The sequence below is a fragment of the Falco biarmicus genome, unplaced genomic scaffold (assembly GCF_023638135.1).
Source record: "Falco biarmicus isolate bFalBia1 unplaced genomic scaffold, bFalBia1.pri scaffold_30, whole genome shotgun sequence".
Taxonomy (NCBI): domain Eukaryota; kingdom Metazoa; phylum Chordata; class Aves; order Falconiformes; family Falconidae; genus Falco; species Falco biarmicus.
The window spans coordinates 1,862,810-1,879,262 of NW_026611861.1; the positions used below are offsets into that span (position 1 = coordinate 1,862,810).

The 16,453-nt window shown below is 44.8% G+C and overlaps 1 pseudogene; it reads left to right on the forward strand.

Moving 5' to 3' along the window:
* Nucleotides 1-16,453, forward strand: part of LOC130143470 (ankyrin repeat domain-containing protein 26-like) — a 69,059-nt pseudogene that overhangs the window by 33,499 nt on the left and 19,107 nt on the right.

Sequence of the window (16,453 nt, forward strand, 5' to 3'; positions counted from 1 at the left end):
ACTTGTCCTGCTCGTTAAATATTATGTAGTTACTTTAAGTTTGATTTTTTCTTTTTTTTTTTTTTTTTTTTTTTTTTTTTTTTTTGTCGTCATTGGGTTGTCTTTCATAGCTGAAGACCCCTGCATCTGTTTTGGAAATGAATGAAACCTCTCCTAAAAAAATGCAGCAGAAATCAGGTAATGTTCACGGCATGTAGTTCTGGGTTTAGCTTCGTAATCTTTCTAGACGGGAGTATTTAATAAAGCATCTGATTGATTTGTTTTGCGGATCTGTTGGAGGAATTTGGTTTAGGACACGCAGAAGATGTTGAAGGTGTTCATAACAATCTCTTTGTAGTGTTCTTTTATGAACAGACCCATTGTACTTGCAATTTTCTTTCTAATACGAAATTAATGGCTCTAGCAAGGCATCCCGGGAGCAGGTGGTGTGCTGAAATATACCTCGGTGTATGCGTTTGCTCCCTCCTCTAGCCTGCTGTTCAGCACTGTCCATACCCTTCCATGATGTACGCTTCCTACACCGTACTTGCTGTCATCTCCCCTTTTCAGGCAGTCCTGAAAGTCTGCTTTTCTTTCAGGGGCTCAACACTCACACACACACACACACACCCCCCCCCCATTCCTGATTGCCTTGGTCCTTTGAGCATGTGCTGTGGCTGATTCCAGGCTAGGGGGCTGTAGGCTAGGCTGTCCAGGAGCTGCAGGTGAGCCACAAAGGGGAATTCTTGGGCTCGTGCCGTAGCTGTAGTTTGCAGGAATTATTACTTGCCTGGCTTTATCTCTACCTGTCTGGCAGTCGTTTTGAAACATGTACAAACACGTTCCTCTGAGGCTTCCCTCTCTTGTTTCATGGAAAATGACCAGCAGGCTCAGAGGCAGGGGAGGGAGGTGAGGAAGAGAGGCAAGATGGGAGGAAATGAGTGTCAGCGTGTTGTCAGGAATTCTTTTTTCTTTGGAAACAAGGCTAAAGTTGAGGCGGCTAGCTGGTCGGCTATGTATTGGGGAGAGGGTATGTAACCTTAATGGGGGTTTTTTGTTTCTTTGTTCTGAGGTTTATTGATTTGTATAGTTGATAATTTGTGTTGTATTTTGTATTAATCACGCTTGTTAATCGGATGAGAAACAATTTGCCATTCAGGTTTTAGAGTTTCTGCAATTGGCTATTGACAATATAAACCAGAGAGAGGTGAACAGATATGCAGAAAAGTAAGCGGACTTGGAACTCTTTGTATTCTCTACTTAGAAGTTACAAGTTCTTTGGCATCTGTGCTTTAGGCGAAGAAAAAAACCAGTATTGTTGTTCTTTTGACAATAATAGAGATGAAACTTCTCTCTAGGAGATGTATCTTCCTCCTTCTCCTCTCGCTCTTCTCCCTCCCCTGTATTTGCAATGGGTAAGCGACAGGTCCTCTCTTGCCCTTTATTTTGCAGTGACGGTGTTCTGGTAAGACACACAAATACTTGTTAGAGGTTGTTCAGTTAAAACTTGAGTTTTGGTTATGCGTGTATTCCACAGTAATGTGAAGCGTAGCCCCACAACGGACCAGTATGTTACGATATTCCCGACACAGAAAGGTTGCCTTTTCGTGGCTCATTTCATGGCGGCTGTTCTTCCTGCGTGGCTTTATTCAGCTGCGTCATGCTGGTTTTTAGCCATATGTTACCTTGAAGGTCAGGTGCCAAGAAGTAGGTGTAGATGTAAAAATTTCTTTCTTTCAAACATTTTATGTTTGGATTTGGGTTTAAGGAATTTAGGTTGCTTCGGCAAAGCATCGTGATTCCTGCAGCACAAATATTTCTGACTCTAAAAGGGTTGAAATGGCATCCTTGACAACTTGATTTCCTAAATCTGGAGAACAGGTACAGTATCTTTCACAATTAAATGTTCAGTGAGGGCTGGAATTTCCCATTCTATTTACTTTGTTACTGTCGCATAGTAATACATTCTTAAAATCTATTTTTGAGGCAAAGTAGTGGTGTTCTCGTGTTTTCTGTATAGAAGAGTAGCTGCTGTCCACTGCAATCTGCAAAAAGTCATTATGTAAGAGAGTTTATGAGGAGGGAAGCCTCAGAATAGAGTGGAGAGGTGAGGACTAATTGGAAAGAACTCAGATGACCAGAAGTCATTTTTCAATGCTAGCTAGAAGAGCAGACAGAGTAAAAGGTGGGGGATTCGCATCTTTTTGTGTGCGCTGCACTGCAGGCATCCGTTACTAAAAATGCATGGTAGCAATAGATGACAGGCAACAATACTGGAATCTGGTTTACCCTGTGAATTTTTTATATACGTTTTTTTGAATGGTGGTCTCTTCAGAAGCCTTGGAGTAGGGTTCTGCCAGTGTTTTGACTAAGAATTTCTCCCTGTGCTAAAAGCGAAGAACTCTTGACAGCGAGGAGTCATCCTCTTTCACAATGTTGACAGAAGCCAATAGAAGCCAGTGTTGGCAGAAAATAGACTCGTGAATTACTGCTCCAAGGAAAGAAGAAATTTTACTTGCAACAGCTAATGGGAGAAGTCCTTATCTTTTTAGTTGATGTTTTTGAGTTATTTTTCCAGTGGTTGGAGAAAATAATTACGGACTGGAGTTACTGACACGATGAGAACTGGAATTTTGCAGGTAGAAGAACACTGTAGCCTTTCACCTTTCCTGCTTCTTCCTTGTTCTGTACCCATCATACAGAAATGTCAAGATTGATTAAACCCTATGGAAAAGGGTTCTTAGGGGCTCCAACGTTGTTAAAATCTTACCGAAAAAGGGAGACTTCAGGCTCAGATAGCTGCTGCTGAAAACTTTCCCGTTGACCGTGATGGGCAAGGCTGAAGAGGAGTTAAGGGTTGCTTTTCATTCTAGCAGCATGGCGCCTAGTTTTGAAGTGACTGCACTCTGAAACAGAATCCGAAAGACGAAGACACCTACGTACTCTGAACAGAGAATGTGACTTGCATCCTTAGAAGGCCCGTACAAAAGAAAACCCTGGGTGCTCGCAGGTCTGCTTTTATCCAGCTTTCAGGCAGATACGGTTGACCAGAAAAGCTGGTCATTCAGCCTGTGCTGTGCACAGGGGAGGTGTCACAGCTCTCCTGCATCCACAAAATATCTAAGTCTATCTTCTAAGCAAAATTGTGGTGCCCGTGTTACATGATGGGAGTGATGGCGCATATCAAGTTGTATGGTAGGAAGCTGCCTGCATTTTTCTGTTTGTGACCTGAGTGAACACTGGTGAAGTGACAGAAGAAGTCTGGTAAGCGTACCTTCATGGAAGCAGAGTAGGAGCAGCCCCATCTGTCTGACCGACTGACCACCCGCTGCTGTACTTGGGTGGAGAGGCTTCTAGGAGTAGCACATAGACAATGAAAGTTTGTGAAAGGAGTCACCTGCAGGAGAAAATGCCAAAAGCGAGGTTGGCCCTGTGATTCATCAATAGTAGACCCTTTTGTATTTTTATGATCTTCTGGATTTTCTTCCTGTCTTGCTCGCTTTTCTTGTGCGAAGAATGTTGCGTCCCTCTCTAGCAGCAAAGCTTTGTGCATAGCCATCTCCTGCTGGAGAGGAGGCAAGAGGTGGCGATCCAAAGGAAATACCGTGGTATGTTGTGTGCTGGGTGTGAAGAAACCCTCGAATTCAACACTCGCTCCTTAGTTTGTCCTCAGCAACAGAACCGCTGTGCACCTTTTGGGCGCAGGGGTGATGGGGAAAAGCAGAGTGAAATAGAAGGGCTCAGTGTCTCCCCTCTTCCTGCATTTGTAGGTGCCCTGACTGCAGTGGGAGCAGAGGAAGAGGAAGATGCTGAATCTCCCTGGGATTCTGAGGTATTCCCTGTGAAGGACACCGGGGTTCCCAGTGGGGCGGGGGTGGGGAGCGAGATCCAGAAGCACTCGGAGCTTGGGCCCTGCCGCGGCTGAGGCTTATTTCCCCTTCTCCTGGTTCTGCTGTATGTTTGTAACTGGGGGCCCTTGAAATACTTGTGCTGTGTGCTAGCTGCTCAGCGAGGCTTGGGGTGAAGGTAGGTCGAGCTAATGATTTGGGTCTCGTGGCAACTGGCCCTTGCAGTTGGGTTTCTAGTACAGTATTGCGGCAGTGAAGTTTCTTGCTGCTTAAAATAGCCTGAGCTTCTCAGCGGGGCTGGCGGGATTGTTGCTTTTTCACCACACAACTCTGTTCCGCTGACGTGTTCAGTGGTTGCCCTTAGGGTCTGCAGCCTAGACGATGAGCTGCTTTGGGAAAGAGCCTTTCTACCGTTTTGGCCCTTTTTGAGAGTAATGTTCAACAGAGATACCGCACGTGCTGGCTGTGTTTGCCCTTTTAGTTCTTCCTGTCTGTGGTAATGGGTTAGAAGAAAGCGAGCAGAGTCTGTAGCTTACGCCCTCTGACTTTTCTTGTGAGGAAGAAGGAACTCTTCCCCACCCGCTTCTTAAAAATACAAGGCTCAAATGCTGCTGGGTTGTTTTGGTTTTTTTTTTTTTTTGTAGAGCCTTGGTTTCTGTAAGCTTTGTCTTGCTTGTCTTTGTTCAGCCCTTGCAACCGGGAGTAGCAATGTGTTCGCTCCCCACTGCAGGACGTGTGCCTGGGGAACATCAGCACAAATTTGAGTATCGGGTACGAGTTCAGTCGAAAGTTGGGCCCCCCCCAGACCTGCGGTTACGGGTTCGCAACCCACAGCTCGAGTTACCGTGTTAATTCTCTCTTGCGGCTGTGCAGTTTGCCAGCGTGACAGACTAGTTTAGATGAGTTGTGAGGTTTTTGCCCAAGATCTGAAAACACACAAGTCTGCTGTGATTTTCCAATATACTGTGCCTTGACGTGCCCTTTCCAAGGGGCTGATCAAAGGCTTTTGTGATTCCATGCTGTGCAAGTTGGCTTAGCAGGAACATTTTGCGTAGAAATGAGTTGAGAATTTGTACCGATGCTCACGCCCGTGTGTTATGCTCTACAGACGGATTCTGAAAGTCCGGAAGAAGGATCACCTGGTGTGTTGCTTCCAGCTGCAGACAGACACGGAGCACGCTCGCGGATTGTTTCAGGGGAGCGCCACACTGGTAACTTCGTGGTGGACTAAATGTTTGTCTGTAAACACGTATAGGCTGAAGTGAGCTTTTATCGATGTCTGCCTTAGGAATGCGCTTACGGTGTGGGTGCGCGCTATAGCAGTGAAGTGCTTAGTATTTGTTAATTAACACCAGCTCTCACGGCGCTTGCTGGCAAGTTGTAAGGGAAGTTACCTTGTTTGCGTTGCGTGTGTCCTTTGGATGTGTTTGTATCTCCTTGGGTTCGGGTTCTTGTGGCATAGTGCTGAAAGTGTATGTGGTTTAGGGCTGACCTGTCTGAACACCTGAACGTTCTCGGATGATAACGTAGCAGGAGAAAGCTATGATCTGGCCAAGCACTTTCCCCCCGTCTTAATTTTTGATACCTTGCTGTTATGCTTTGCCTAGGAGCTAAAATGTGACTGAAAGTTCAGGGTTTGTTGTGAAGGGCTTCTGCCTGTAGTTTGTGCCGCTGTCTCTTGAGCATCTGGAGTGTAGAATGGCAGGGAAGTTTTGCTGTTGGCGTAGAACTCTCATCTGAAGGATTTCTCCTTTACTAAATGGTCAGTCCTGCATGTAGTTTTTTTCTTATTTTGTGTTAAGATTGTTGTCACAAGTAGGGTGATTCAAGATGCACTTTAGGTGTAAGTAAGTAATATGAAGTCATGCTGTTTATAAAAATGTGTGGTTTTTCACTGCAGGTGAGAACTCAGGATCTACCTTTCATATGTCATCATCAGGTGAAAAAGAAGACGTGAAGGATGGCATTGAATATTATGGTGTGCGGGTATGTGAACCCAAATATTTTGGATTGCAGTCTGATTCAGTAGGCTGTATTATACACTAAGGTAAAGAAAACTTACCAGTCAGTGAATAATGCTTATGGGACGTCCTGTAGGTGAAGGCTGCGTTACAGTCTGAAGGAAAGCTGGATACAGTCTTCTTATGGTGGGGTAAAATCCTTGTCACTATGTCGGATGCTTGCTGTTACACTGATTTTTTTTTCAGTTGGTTTGCTTAAATTTTGAGGGGTGTTTTTCCTCTTGTGCACTGCTGAGAAACAGTGCAGCCAAATGCGGGTTTTATTGCCTGTGCAAAATGCACGTTCAAGTGAAGAGGGAGATTTGTCTGTAATAGGCTGATCTGTTTGATGAAACATGCCGGTCTTCCTCTTTGTAAGACAAGGATCAAAGAGAACACCTTGAAATGTGGTGACCTTTCTGAGGCTTCCCCAGCCTCTGCAAAATACGCTCTTGTTTGGCCACGTGAAGTGTTTGAAAAGGGTTTCTCAGAGGGTATCCTAGAGGGGAATAAGGCAGGCGTCCTGCTTGTGTTGGGCGTGCGGGGCAGGGCTGCACAGCGGGGTCTGGCGTCCTCTGGAACACCCGAAGGGACAGCGTAGCAAATGATTTCCACCCCACAGCCGGGCATCACGAGAGAGGGACGTGCCTAATTCTAGCAGGCAAAGCGCAGGACTTAAGCCTGTTGCAAGGCGGTAGTAGTTGGCCAGTGAGCTTGGGAAGGGGGAGGGTGAGACAGGTGGTGGCTGGCTGAGGTGCTCCTTCCCTCTTGTGAGCGGAGGGGTCTTTGCCGCGGGGGAACAGGGCCTGGCTGACGAGAGGAGCGCGAGGAGCGTGAGGGTCTCAGCCCGCTGGGACACCAAGGCTGCAGGCCCTGTTCAGAAGGCAGCACGAGCCGAGGAGGCGTGTGGGCAGGACTGTGACACGGGGCAGAAGCAGTCGGAGCTGTTGAGAAACAGAGCGTGGGGACAGGGGCTTGAGGGGGCTGGGTAGGGTTAAGGCGTGGTGCGGTTTTCCTGCGAGCTTGGGTTCCTGATTCCTGGGATGAGGGCAGGAGCAGGCAGGTTTCCCTAATAAATCCTTTCCTTTGCACCTTGGAGTGGAATTTATTATTTCTGAAGCTTGGGTGAAGAAATAATCCTCCCTTAGCCAGTTCTCTGTGTGGTGAACGGTAAAAAGCTTGTCATGTTCATTCCCGTTGGGTTAGCTTAGGTGGCCGGGGACTGTGCAATGCCAGACGGTAGAGCGCGATGGAGGGAGGAGGGTGGGTGAGGAAAATGTTGGCAGTTTAATGAAAAATGGTATTAAAGCAATAAACCGTGAAAAATAAACATGCTCTGTGACAAATGCCGGCGGTTACAGAAAGCAAGCAGGCTAAAAGGTAAAAGCAACCCTAATGCCTAGGCAAACCTAACCCAAGAAACTGCTGTCTCTGAGTCCTTCTCTTGTTAAGAAGATGGTGTGCAGTGAACCTTTCATTTAGTGTCCCTTGATTTTTGTAGTGAAAATGGCTTTCAAAATGCCTTATTTCTATTATAGGATGAGTTTGCAACAGAAATTGCATAGATTAACTGTAATATTTTTTCTTGATAATCTTTCTGTCTGTACCTGTTTACTTAAGGATAAATATATTTTAGAAACTACCAACTTGATAGAAAAAACCAGCACATGAAAATCACACTGATAAGGCAGAAATTTTACATCAGAAATTTCACAGCAGAAAATGAGGAATTGCCCAGTGCTGACAAGCAGTTAAGTCCAAAACCTTCGGAAGAAAGATATGCAAGAATGTGAGTTGAAAATGAGAAAAGGGAATTGAAAACAAATTGTAAAAATGTTACAGCAGAGCTAAAGCAGCTGCCTGGTGAAATTCATGAAACTGGGAAAACTCCTTCCCTTGTGGAAGAAATGTCAGAAGATGGCTTCAGTGCTGAGCTGAAGAGTTCTCATGTTGTTTTGTCTCATGCAACAGAATCAAGTAACAACTTAGAAAGTAAAGGTGAATTTGGAGATACTAAACTTATGCTAGGTGGAAAAGTACCCAAAATGGAAACTGTAATCCGAGTCTTGGTGTCCTTTCTGATCAAGATAACTGAAATGCAAACACAGAAGATACCTGGAGTACAGATGAAGAAGATCGCACAACCAATATCAGTGATACAAAGATGCCTCTAGCAAAAGGAGAGAGAGAAAAAAAGCGCCTCCTATGGAAACGGAAGAGAATGAAAATGGAAGTAGTAGAAATGCAGTGGGAGGTCCTGAATACTCCCCGAGATACAGCTTTAAAACAAGTCTTTTGGATGACATTTCTAATATTATTCCTAAAATAAGACAGTTCCTACACGTGGTGAAAATGCACTTCTTGTAACAGAGAGGGAACTTGGAAAAGACTCTGGATTTAGTGATGATGTTCCCAGGGACTGCTTTATCGACAACAAAATAGGAGAAACAGAAATGGAAAGTCTTTTTGCAAGTGCTCAGCAATCATGTGTCATGCTGAAAAGGAATCTTGATGAAGAACTAAACCAAGATACGGGAAGATTTAAGGGTAAGGTAGGAATGCTGCAAATAGTATTCCTGGCTTTGGAGAAAGAGAAGGTACAGCTGCCAGAAGAGGTGGTTCACCTGCTACTCTTTAATCTCGCTCCGGATCAACGGTGCTGCTCACTTTAGCTATTCGTCACGAAGGGGAGATGGTTCCTACAAATTGGGTTTTGTTCTAATGGAAATAGGGGACTGGTGAAGAAAGAGGGCAGTGGAGAGTTGTCTTTTCCCCCATTTTTGGAAAACGGAATGCATTATTGTTCCAGTTTAACAATAGGTGGCACTTGGTTCCAGTGCAAGTAGTTATCACTTCATTGCCTTTAAAAGAAATCCATACAATTACATCAGTTCTGATTCTGAATCAAAGAATGAAAATAGCTTCTGGACAGGGTCTTGACTACTAATTCATGTGCTGTGCTATCTGCGTGGTGTGTCTTCATTGCCTTTCACTAAAATTCCTCTTTCCTGTGAAACCAGTTGTGTTTGTGGGTTTGGGATCTTTTTTTCTTTCCTCTCCTTGTTCGCAGATCCACTTGATTTTTTTCTGGTGGTGGTACAACGAACATTGTGCAGTCCTCCTAATGCTTTGTCCATCAGTAATGTTTTCACTTTTTTCTTGTTCCTGTTTTAAGAGACACTATTGTTTTCTTTCTAAGGGCTGTATTTTTGTTATGTCTTGCATGATGAGTGAATTCAAAGTACTTTCAATGGCATAATACACTTTGTAGTGTAATTTTGTGAAAATGCTTCTGTATGAATTACAAAAAAGATCATTTTATATTATTTCAGGGGTAAACCCTGAATTAATCAATCTTGGATGTGGTGTTTCTGTCTTCTAGAAATACGTGAAGCTTAACTTTGTTTTTATAGGTTAAGAAGGAAAAAAGCAAACAAAGATGTTCAAAAGTGCAGACCGTGGCAAAACAGGAGTGTGTGGATAAATTAATTAACATCACTAATCGGCAAATGAAACAAAAGATTACTGTAAGGAAGAATGACTGTTTGAAAATGGAGAGTGAAAACACAATAGAAGAAAAAGACAAAAGGAGTTTTTCGTCTGGGGAGAGCTCAAAATTGATTAAAGTGCCAATGAAAGGGTAAGCTAAGGAAATAATCTCTAGCTCTTATTTGTAGTGCTATGTAAGTGTCTTAGGTTTTCTGATACTGTGGTAGTTGAAGTAGTTTCCTCAGTGGTGAAAGCCATAGTGAGTAGTCCACTGCTTCTCAAAAAATGAAGAAAAATTCTTTTTTGACAAAATGAAGCGCACGATGGAGGTTCAAATTTATTGCCTGCTCTAAAAAAAGAAAAGGGGAAACCAAAAGAAAACCCCCACCTAAATTCCTGTGATTTCCATGTCAACACTGAGGTAAAATGCATCTTCAAAACCAGAACTGAAGACTGGAAAAAGCAGTCATTTTTGTAGGAAAAGGCCACCTAGAAAAGAAAAGTAGGAACTTGGGGTTTGCTACTCCTCCCTTTTCTAGGTGATTTTAGTGATCTCCGTGCAGTTGGTGTTTTCCTTTTCATTAAGTTAATATGCCCTTTGTCAGGAGAGGGGAAAAGATGATATTACCAAACCAATCTCAAAAGTCTAAAGAAGGCACACGTATTTTTATGCAGACCTAAGCAGGAGCTTTTTCTGTCTGTCCTTCAAAGGAATCTCTGCTCTAGGTGCTTTCTGTACCGTGGCTATTGGATATAGTCCAGCTTAACCTGGATCTAGCTCAGATTCCACGTGTCCCCCTCACTCCTAGGGGAAGGGTTTTAAATACTTGGGCATATTCCACGATCTTTACAGTCAAGTCTGTGATTTTATCATAGATATTTTTTGTCTCGGTTGTTTCTGGACATCATCTTAAGTATGTCTGTTTCACAGAAATATTTTTTATAAACCTATTCACTTGGTGATTTTTTTTCTTTCTTTCTGTGTAATGCAGTAAAATTGCCCTGAATGCCAAAGGTGCAAAGAAAAGTAAAAGACAGCCTTCAAAGCAGAAGGCTCATCAGCAGATGAGCTCTTCCAGTGGCAATCATGGTCAAGTACCGGATGAGAGCACTTCCAGTGAAACATCTGAGGATGAAGGAAGGTATGCCTATAAGGAATGTTGAAAATAAAACTTACTTAATGACAAAAATTGGCCTGAGAGCTAGAGGCTAGTTTGGGTTTTTGTTGTGTGTTTAGGTTTTTTGTAAACCTGACGCCTATGAAGATTCTTGTTCTTTCATGTGACCACCTGATGTTCTTTCTTGTTCTTTCCTGTGACTACCTGATGCGCTTTGTGTTGACAAACACTTCACTTTTGTTTAGAGTGCTTTTGAACATGCTGGCCAAGTCAACAATGAGGTCACGTGCACAAATTCTGATTAATTACATGAGTGTGTGCACAGGCATAGAAGTATTTCATGTGTTTAAAAAGGGTGAGGTATCTCAGTTTTTTTCACTGCAGGTACCTCAGGATTTTTTGCCCTGCTCCCCGCTCCACCTTTTCTCTTGCAGCTGTTCCCTCCTGACTTCTTGCCCACCCTGAACTTACTTGTGTGGGTTGTGGCAAAGTGCGAAAGAGAAGTTGTTGACACTGTTCAGCCCTAGCTAAAAATCTGGTGTGTTAGCAACACTGTTTTGGTCAGAAATCTAACGCACAGCCCTGTGTGGGCTGCTGTGAAGAAAATAAACTGCATCCCAGCCAGACCCAGGACACCAGAGAATCCAAAATTACAGTTCTTTGACCTGTAGGAGAAGGATTCTCAGTACTGAAGAGAGCTGAACCCCTGGTATTAAACAGGGAATGCACGTAACCGTATAGCTCCGTGTCTGTAGCTGTAAGATTTCTGTCACTTTGCGTGAAGTTTAGGGAACAGTTATTTCAACTGTTTGCTTAATATCTTGCAGAAAAATTAGCCTTCCAGTAGACATTAATAGCACACAATAATTGTTTCAGTCTTGAACTATATCTAGCAAAGTTACTATACCAGATTTTAGTTTAATTCAGTTCTGCAGTTAAGTTTTCAAAGCTACGGTAGGTATTATTCATAATGCAAAGTAAGCATTTCAGTACTGAAATATATTTCTGTTTTCTAGACCTGCAGCAACAACCAGGAGTGAAAGGAACGAGGTACTGTAAAACTAGTTTCTTGGTAAACAGTCTCTATCAGCTTTTAATCACTTCGATGGGAGCAGTGTTTATGTAGTGATCAACCAGATGTACAAATTGCTGCTGGTACGCAGCTTTATTGTATTTGAGACAAATCTGTGGGCTGTGAAGGAGAGAATGAATCATTCCTGCATTTGTAATGGTCTGTAATACTAGACAGTGGAATTACAGAAAGTACTGTATTTTTTGTAGGTCAGCATACCAATGGAAGTAACTGATGGCCCTGGTTTAACTCACTCATCTGACCCAACTTCAGAGGATGTCCGGTTAGAAGCTTCAGCCTACAAGGAGACTATGCTGCTGTTGGAAGAGCTTAGCGTGGTTCATACGGGTATGTTTTCAAGTCTCTGTCTTCAGCTGTTACAAGTTCCCCTTAAAACATGATTTCTTTGTAGGCACTCCTAAGTATTTTAATTTCATATTTTGATATAGTATCTCTTTGTGACTAGAGATCCCCCTCAAAAGCTGTGAAACTGTCACCTAACCTGAGATGTTGCCTGCATTACCAGCCGATGTGCCTTACGTTATCATTGGTTCTCTGTCTAGTCAGAGCTGGAGAAGCAGTTTCTTGCAAAGTACAGTTCAGCTCCTTCTAATGCGGTCATCAAAAGTCAGCAAGAGCTTTTTCTTCTTTATATCCCCTTGATGTGGTTTAAGCCCAGCCACACCTAAACACCTAAGCACCACACAGCCACTCACTTGTTCCACCCCAGTGGGGTGGGGGAGAGCATCGGAAAGGGAAAAGTGAGAAAACTCATGGGTCGGCACGAAAACAGTTTAATAGCAAAAGCCACGCACGCAAGCAAAGCAAAGCAAGGAATTCATCCAGCACGTCCCATGGGCAGGCGGGTGTTCAGCCATCTCCAGGACAGCAGGGCTCCGTCACGCATAACAAATACTTGGGAAGACAAAGTGCCATCACTCTGGATGTCCCTCCCTTCCTTCGTCCTCCCCCAGCTTTATATGCTGAGCATGATGCCGCGTGGCATGGCACATCCCTTGGGTCAGCTGGGGTCAGCTGTCCCAGCCGTGTCCCGGCCCGGCTCCTTGCGTACCCCCAGCCTGCTCGCTGGTGGGGTGGGGTGAGGAGCAGAAAAGGCCTTGGCTCTGTGTGGGCGCTGCTGGGCCATAACGAACACATCCCCGTGCTACCAGCCCTGTTTGCGGCACAACTGCAAAACATGGCCCCGTACCAGCGACTGCGAAGAAAATTAACACTATCCCAGCCACAACCAGCACACCCCTCAACAGCTAATGACAAAGAGTACAGCAAAATAATGGCTTTGCTTAAAAATAATAAGTACATGTATATAACAAATTTCAACTGTCATAAGATGCTTGCATATGTGCACAAGGCATTATATAAACATAAGCATCACTTACTAGGGCTCTTAAACTATGCTAAAATTTCATTAGGCAAGTGTTAACCTTGGCCGAAGGCCAAACTCCCCCCCCAGTGCTGCCACTGCCCCTCCTTGACAAAACGGGGCGAAAAAGCTGGTGGGTCAGTGTGAAGGCAGGGCTGTCACTTCCCAGGGACTGTCACTGGCAAAACAGACTCCACCGATTAAAATACATTTGGATAGTGAGAAACAAAGACCCCAAACCTGAGAAGGACACGTCGGCACCCCCCCTGCTCAAGCTCTGCTGCGCTCCTTCCCTGCCACCTCCCCAGGCAGCGCGGGGAGGCTGCGGTCGGCAGTCGGGACGTAGCAGTTTCTCTGCTGCTCCTTCCTCGTCCCTTTTCCCTGCTCCAGTGTGAGTCCTCCCCCAGGCTGCAGTCCTTTGGGGAAAATCTCCTCCAGCCTGGGCCCTCCATGGGTCGCAGGTCCTTCGGGAAGGATCCGCCTGCTCTGGCACGGGGTCCTCTGCAGCACTGCGCTGTGGGTATCTGCTCCAGCATGGTTCTCTCCGGGGCTGCAGGGGAATCTCTGCTCTGGCACCTGGAGCAGCACCTCTCCCTCCTCCTTCGCTGACCTGGGTGTTCGTTTGCGGGGCTGGTTTTCACATGCTTTTCCCCTTCTCTGCCCGTTTCGCCCTTTCCTACATTTGTTTTTCCTGAGGAGCTGCCAGCACGGCTGAGAGGCTCAGCTGTGCCCTGCGGTGGGTCCATTGAAACCGTCCATGTCCAGCACGGGGCGACCCCTGGCTTCTTCTCACAGGGACCTTCCCGCTAACCTGCCACCTGCACCTAATACAGCAAAGCACTGAACAGCTTATACATTGGGCAGTATTTGTGCAGCTTTGTGTCTTTTCTGTCTCAAAACAGGTTCTGCTACTTTGTTGAAAATGCAAAACATACTTCTTGAATATGAACAGAGAATAGAACGTCAGAAAAATCAGTATAAAGCGCTCTCAAGAGAAGTAAGGAAATTGGAAGATGAAAGGGAGGAGTCACAGTTCAGAGCGGAGAAGACTCAAGATTTGAAATCCGTGTTGGCTCACCAAGAAGCGGAATGGAAAAGGGGTATCCAGAGCCTTAAGTATGTAAATTGTGGTCTGATAACGTATTATCTTGTCAGTGGTTTTGTTCCAAAAGACACCGATGGTGCAGGCAACAGGATGAGAAGTTTCCAGTCTTTTGGGTTTGGGTTTTTTGAATCCTGTGGGCCAGTTATGCTATGAAGTACATAATGTGAGAGGGGAAAAACGTCCGGATACCAGCTCCATGTACAGTCTTCTGGATGTTGTTCTAACTTTGTTTTCTAGCAAGAAAAGAGCAAGAGAGTGTGTACGGGGAAATCAGATTTATAAGAGAGATCTGAGAGATGGTTGGGTGTGGGTTTTTTTTTCGTTTTGTCCTCGCAGCTTCAGTTGGCCTATAATACTAGGATTTCTGGTAACTCCACCCAGTGCAAGTCAAACCAGAGCTTAGAGCATTTGTTTGCTTACCTGTTTGTTTGTTGGAAAGGTCAAGTTTGGGATTGCCCCTTTCCCCACACTCCTGAGCTAGACCCGGAGGTGTGAGGTTTCTCATCGCTGTTGACATCACGTCAGACAGGGGTGGCCAGCAGGCACCGTAGGCAGTTGAGCAAGGACAACTGCAGAGCCCTGGCCTGGGAGGGGAGATCTCCTCGTGGTGATCCCCGGTGGGATGGCGTGGCTGGGGAGCTGGCCCAGCAGGGCCAGGCGGCCCAGGCAGAGAGCGAGCTCAGCAGGAGCCACCGTGAGCTGGCAGCTGGGGCGGCCCGCAGCGGCCTGGGCTGTCTGGGGGGCAGCAGTGCCAGGGCACTGGGGGCAGTGAGTGCCCACCCCTCCTCAGGGCTTGCTGAGCTGTGTCTCGAGCCCGGGGTCCGGTTTTTGGCCGCCCAGCCCAGGAGATCTTGCCCAGCCCGTGTGAGGTCGGCAGGGAGATGCCGGGCTGGCGCGGGGGCAGGAGCACCAGCCCTGTGAGGGGAGGCTGCGGGAGCTGGGCCTGGGGGAGTTGGGCCTCCCAGCGCGGGGGAGGGGAGTACGAGGAAGACGAGGCCGGTCCCAGCTTGGCCTGGGTTTGACTTCAGCAGGTGTTCAAAATCCTCAAGCATCTGTCAAGTATAAAGAAGTAGTATTTTCATTCTAAGTGAATTCTCCAAGCAGCGTTAATTTGTACTTTCGAAAGTTACACTTTTTATGAAATTACACTAGAAGTTATGTGTAAAGCTTTTTCCTTGCAATATACGCCATTCAAATACAAACGTTTGTCAGTCTTTCAAGTAATTTTAGTGGTGGTTGATTCTTGTTTTGCAGAATTTCTAAAGCAGGCTTTCAATTGGCAGTTCTTCCCTTACGCTGACACTTGATTTTTTAAATTTTTTTTTTTGTTCACTGTTGTGAGTATATGGGAAAAAATAGTCAAAATAATGATCAAACACAAAGCTGCTTGCTTGTTTGGGTACCGTGGGCACACCATGGACCGTTTTTTACCATGTCAGTGCTTATTGCTGATTGTTTCAGTTGGTAAAGAAGCTGACCTTCCATAAGGCTTTCCTTGTAAGTCAGCTTCAAAATGAAATTGCTGTAGTTTCTCCCAGAGGTAGATCCGACTGGGGTTTAAAACTGTTTTTAATCGTATTCAGCTTAAACCCCATGCATTTCTGAATCTGGTTTTGAACACTGACATCCTTCTGGAGTAAACAGAAGCTGCTTGTTCTGCCTGTGGTCAGCAGTTGTTTTAGACTTACAGAAGGCTTGCTGAAAAATTGTTGGGTCTGCCATAGGTAAGTGGCGTGCTGATTCACCAGTATTGCTTCTGGTCACTGAATCCGTAATGTGTAGGCAATGCTCAGTATACTAAGAAAATGTATACTAACCATAGTAAAAGTTTACGATGCTTTGATCTGATGAGACAACAAACTCCTTTTTCAGCAAAATGGCTGTAATATGAAGATGGATTTTTTTAATTTTATTATAGAAGTGTGCACACTGGTGTGTGTTTCCCTATACAAACTTACAAATAACTGATAAATCACTCAAAGTTTTTTTTTCTGTATCTTGTACAACTGATACCATGCACAATGGCATGAAGTTAGAATTCTTTAAAAAGTTGAAAAGTACAGTAAAAATATGAACTCTGAAAACGTTTAACATTTTTTATGGTTTGAGTTGTCTCTGCAAGTTCATCATGTGGAATATCTACTTTTATATCAGTGCTTTTGTTTCTCAAATACTCCGTTAAATCCCAGATCTTCTTTGAAACAAGAAGAAGAAAAGAGGCTCAGAGTAGAAGTGCTGTGTGAGAAAAGGAGAGAAGACCTCCGAAGGAAAGAAGATCAATGTTGTAAAGAGATGGAGGAGAAACAGAAACTTGAGTTACAGTCTAGGAATTTAGAAATGGAGTTAAGAACACTGAGAAGGCTCTTGAAACAGGTCTATTAAATAATGAATTAAACTCTTTGTCTTATTTTCTGCTTCTTTTCAATTGTATTCCAGTATGCCTAGAGAAGGAGGCGCT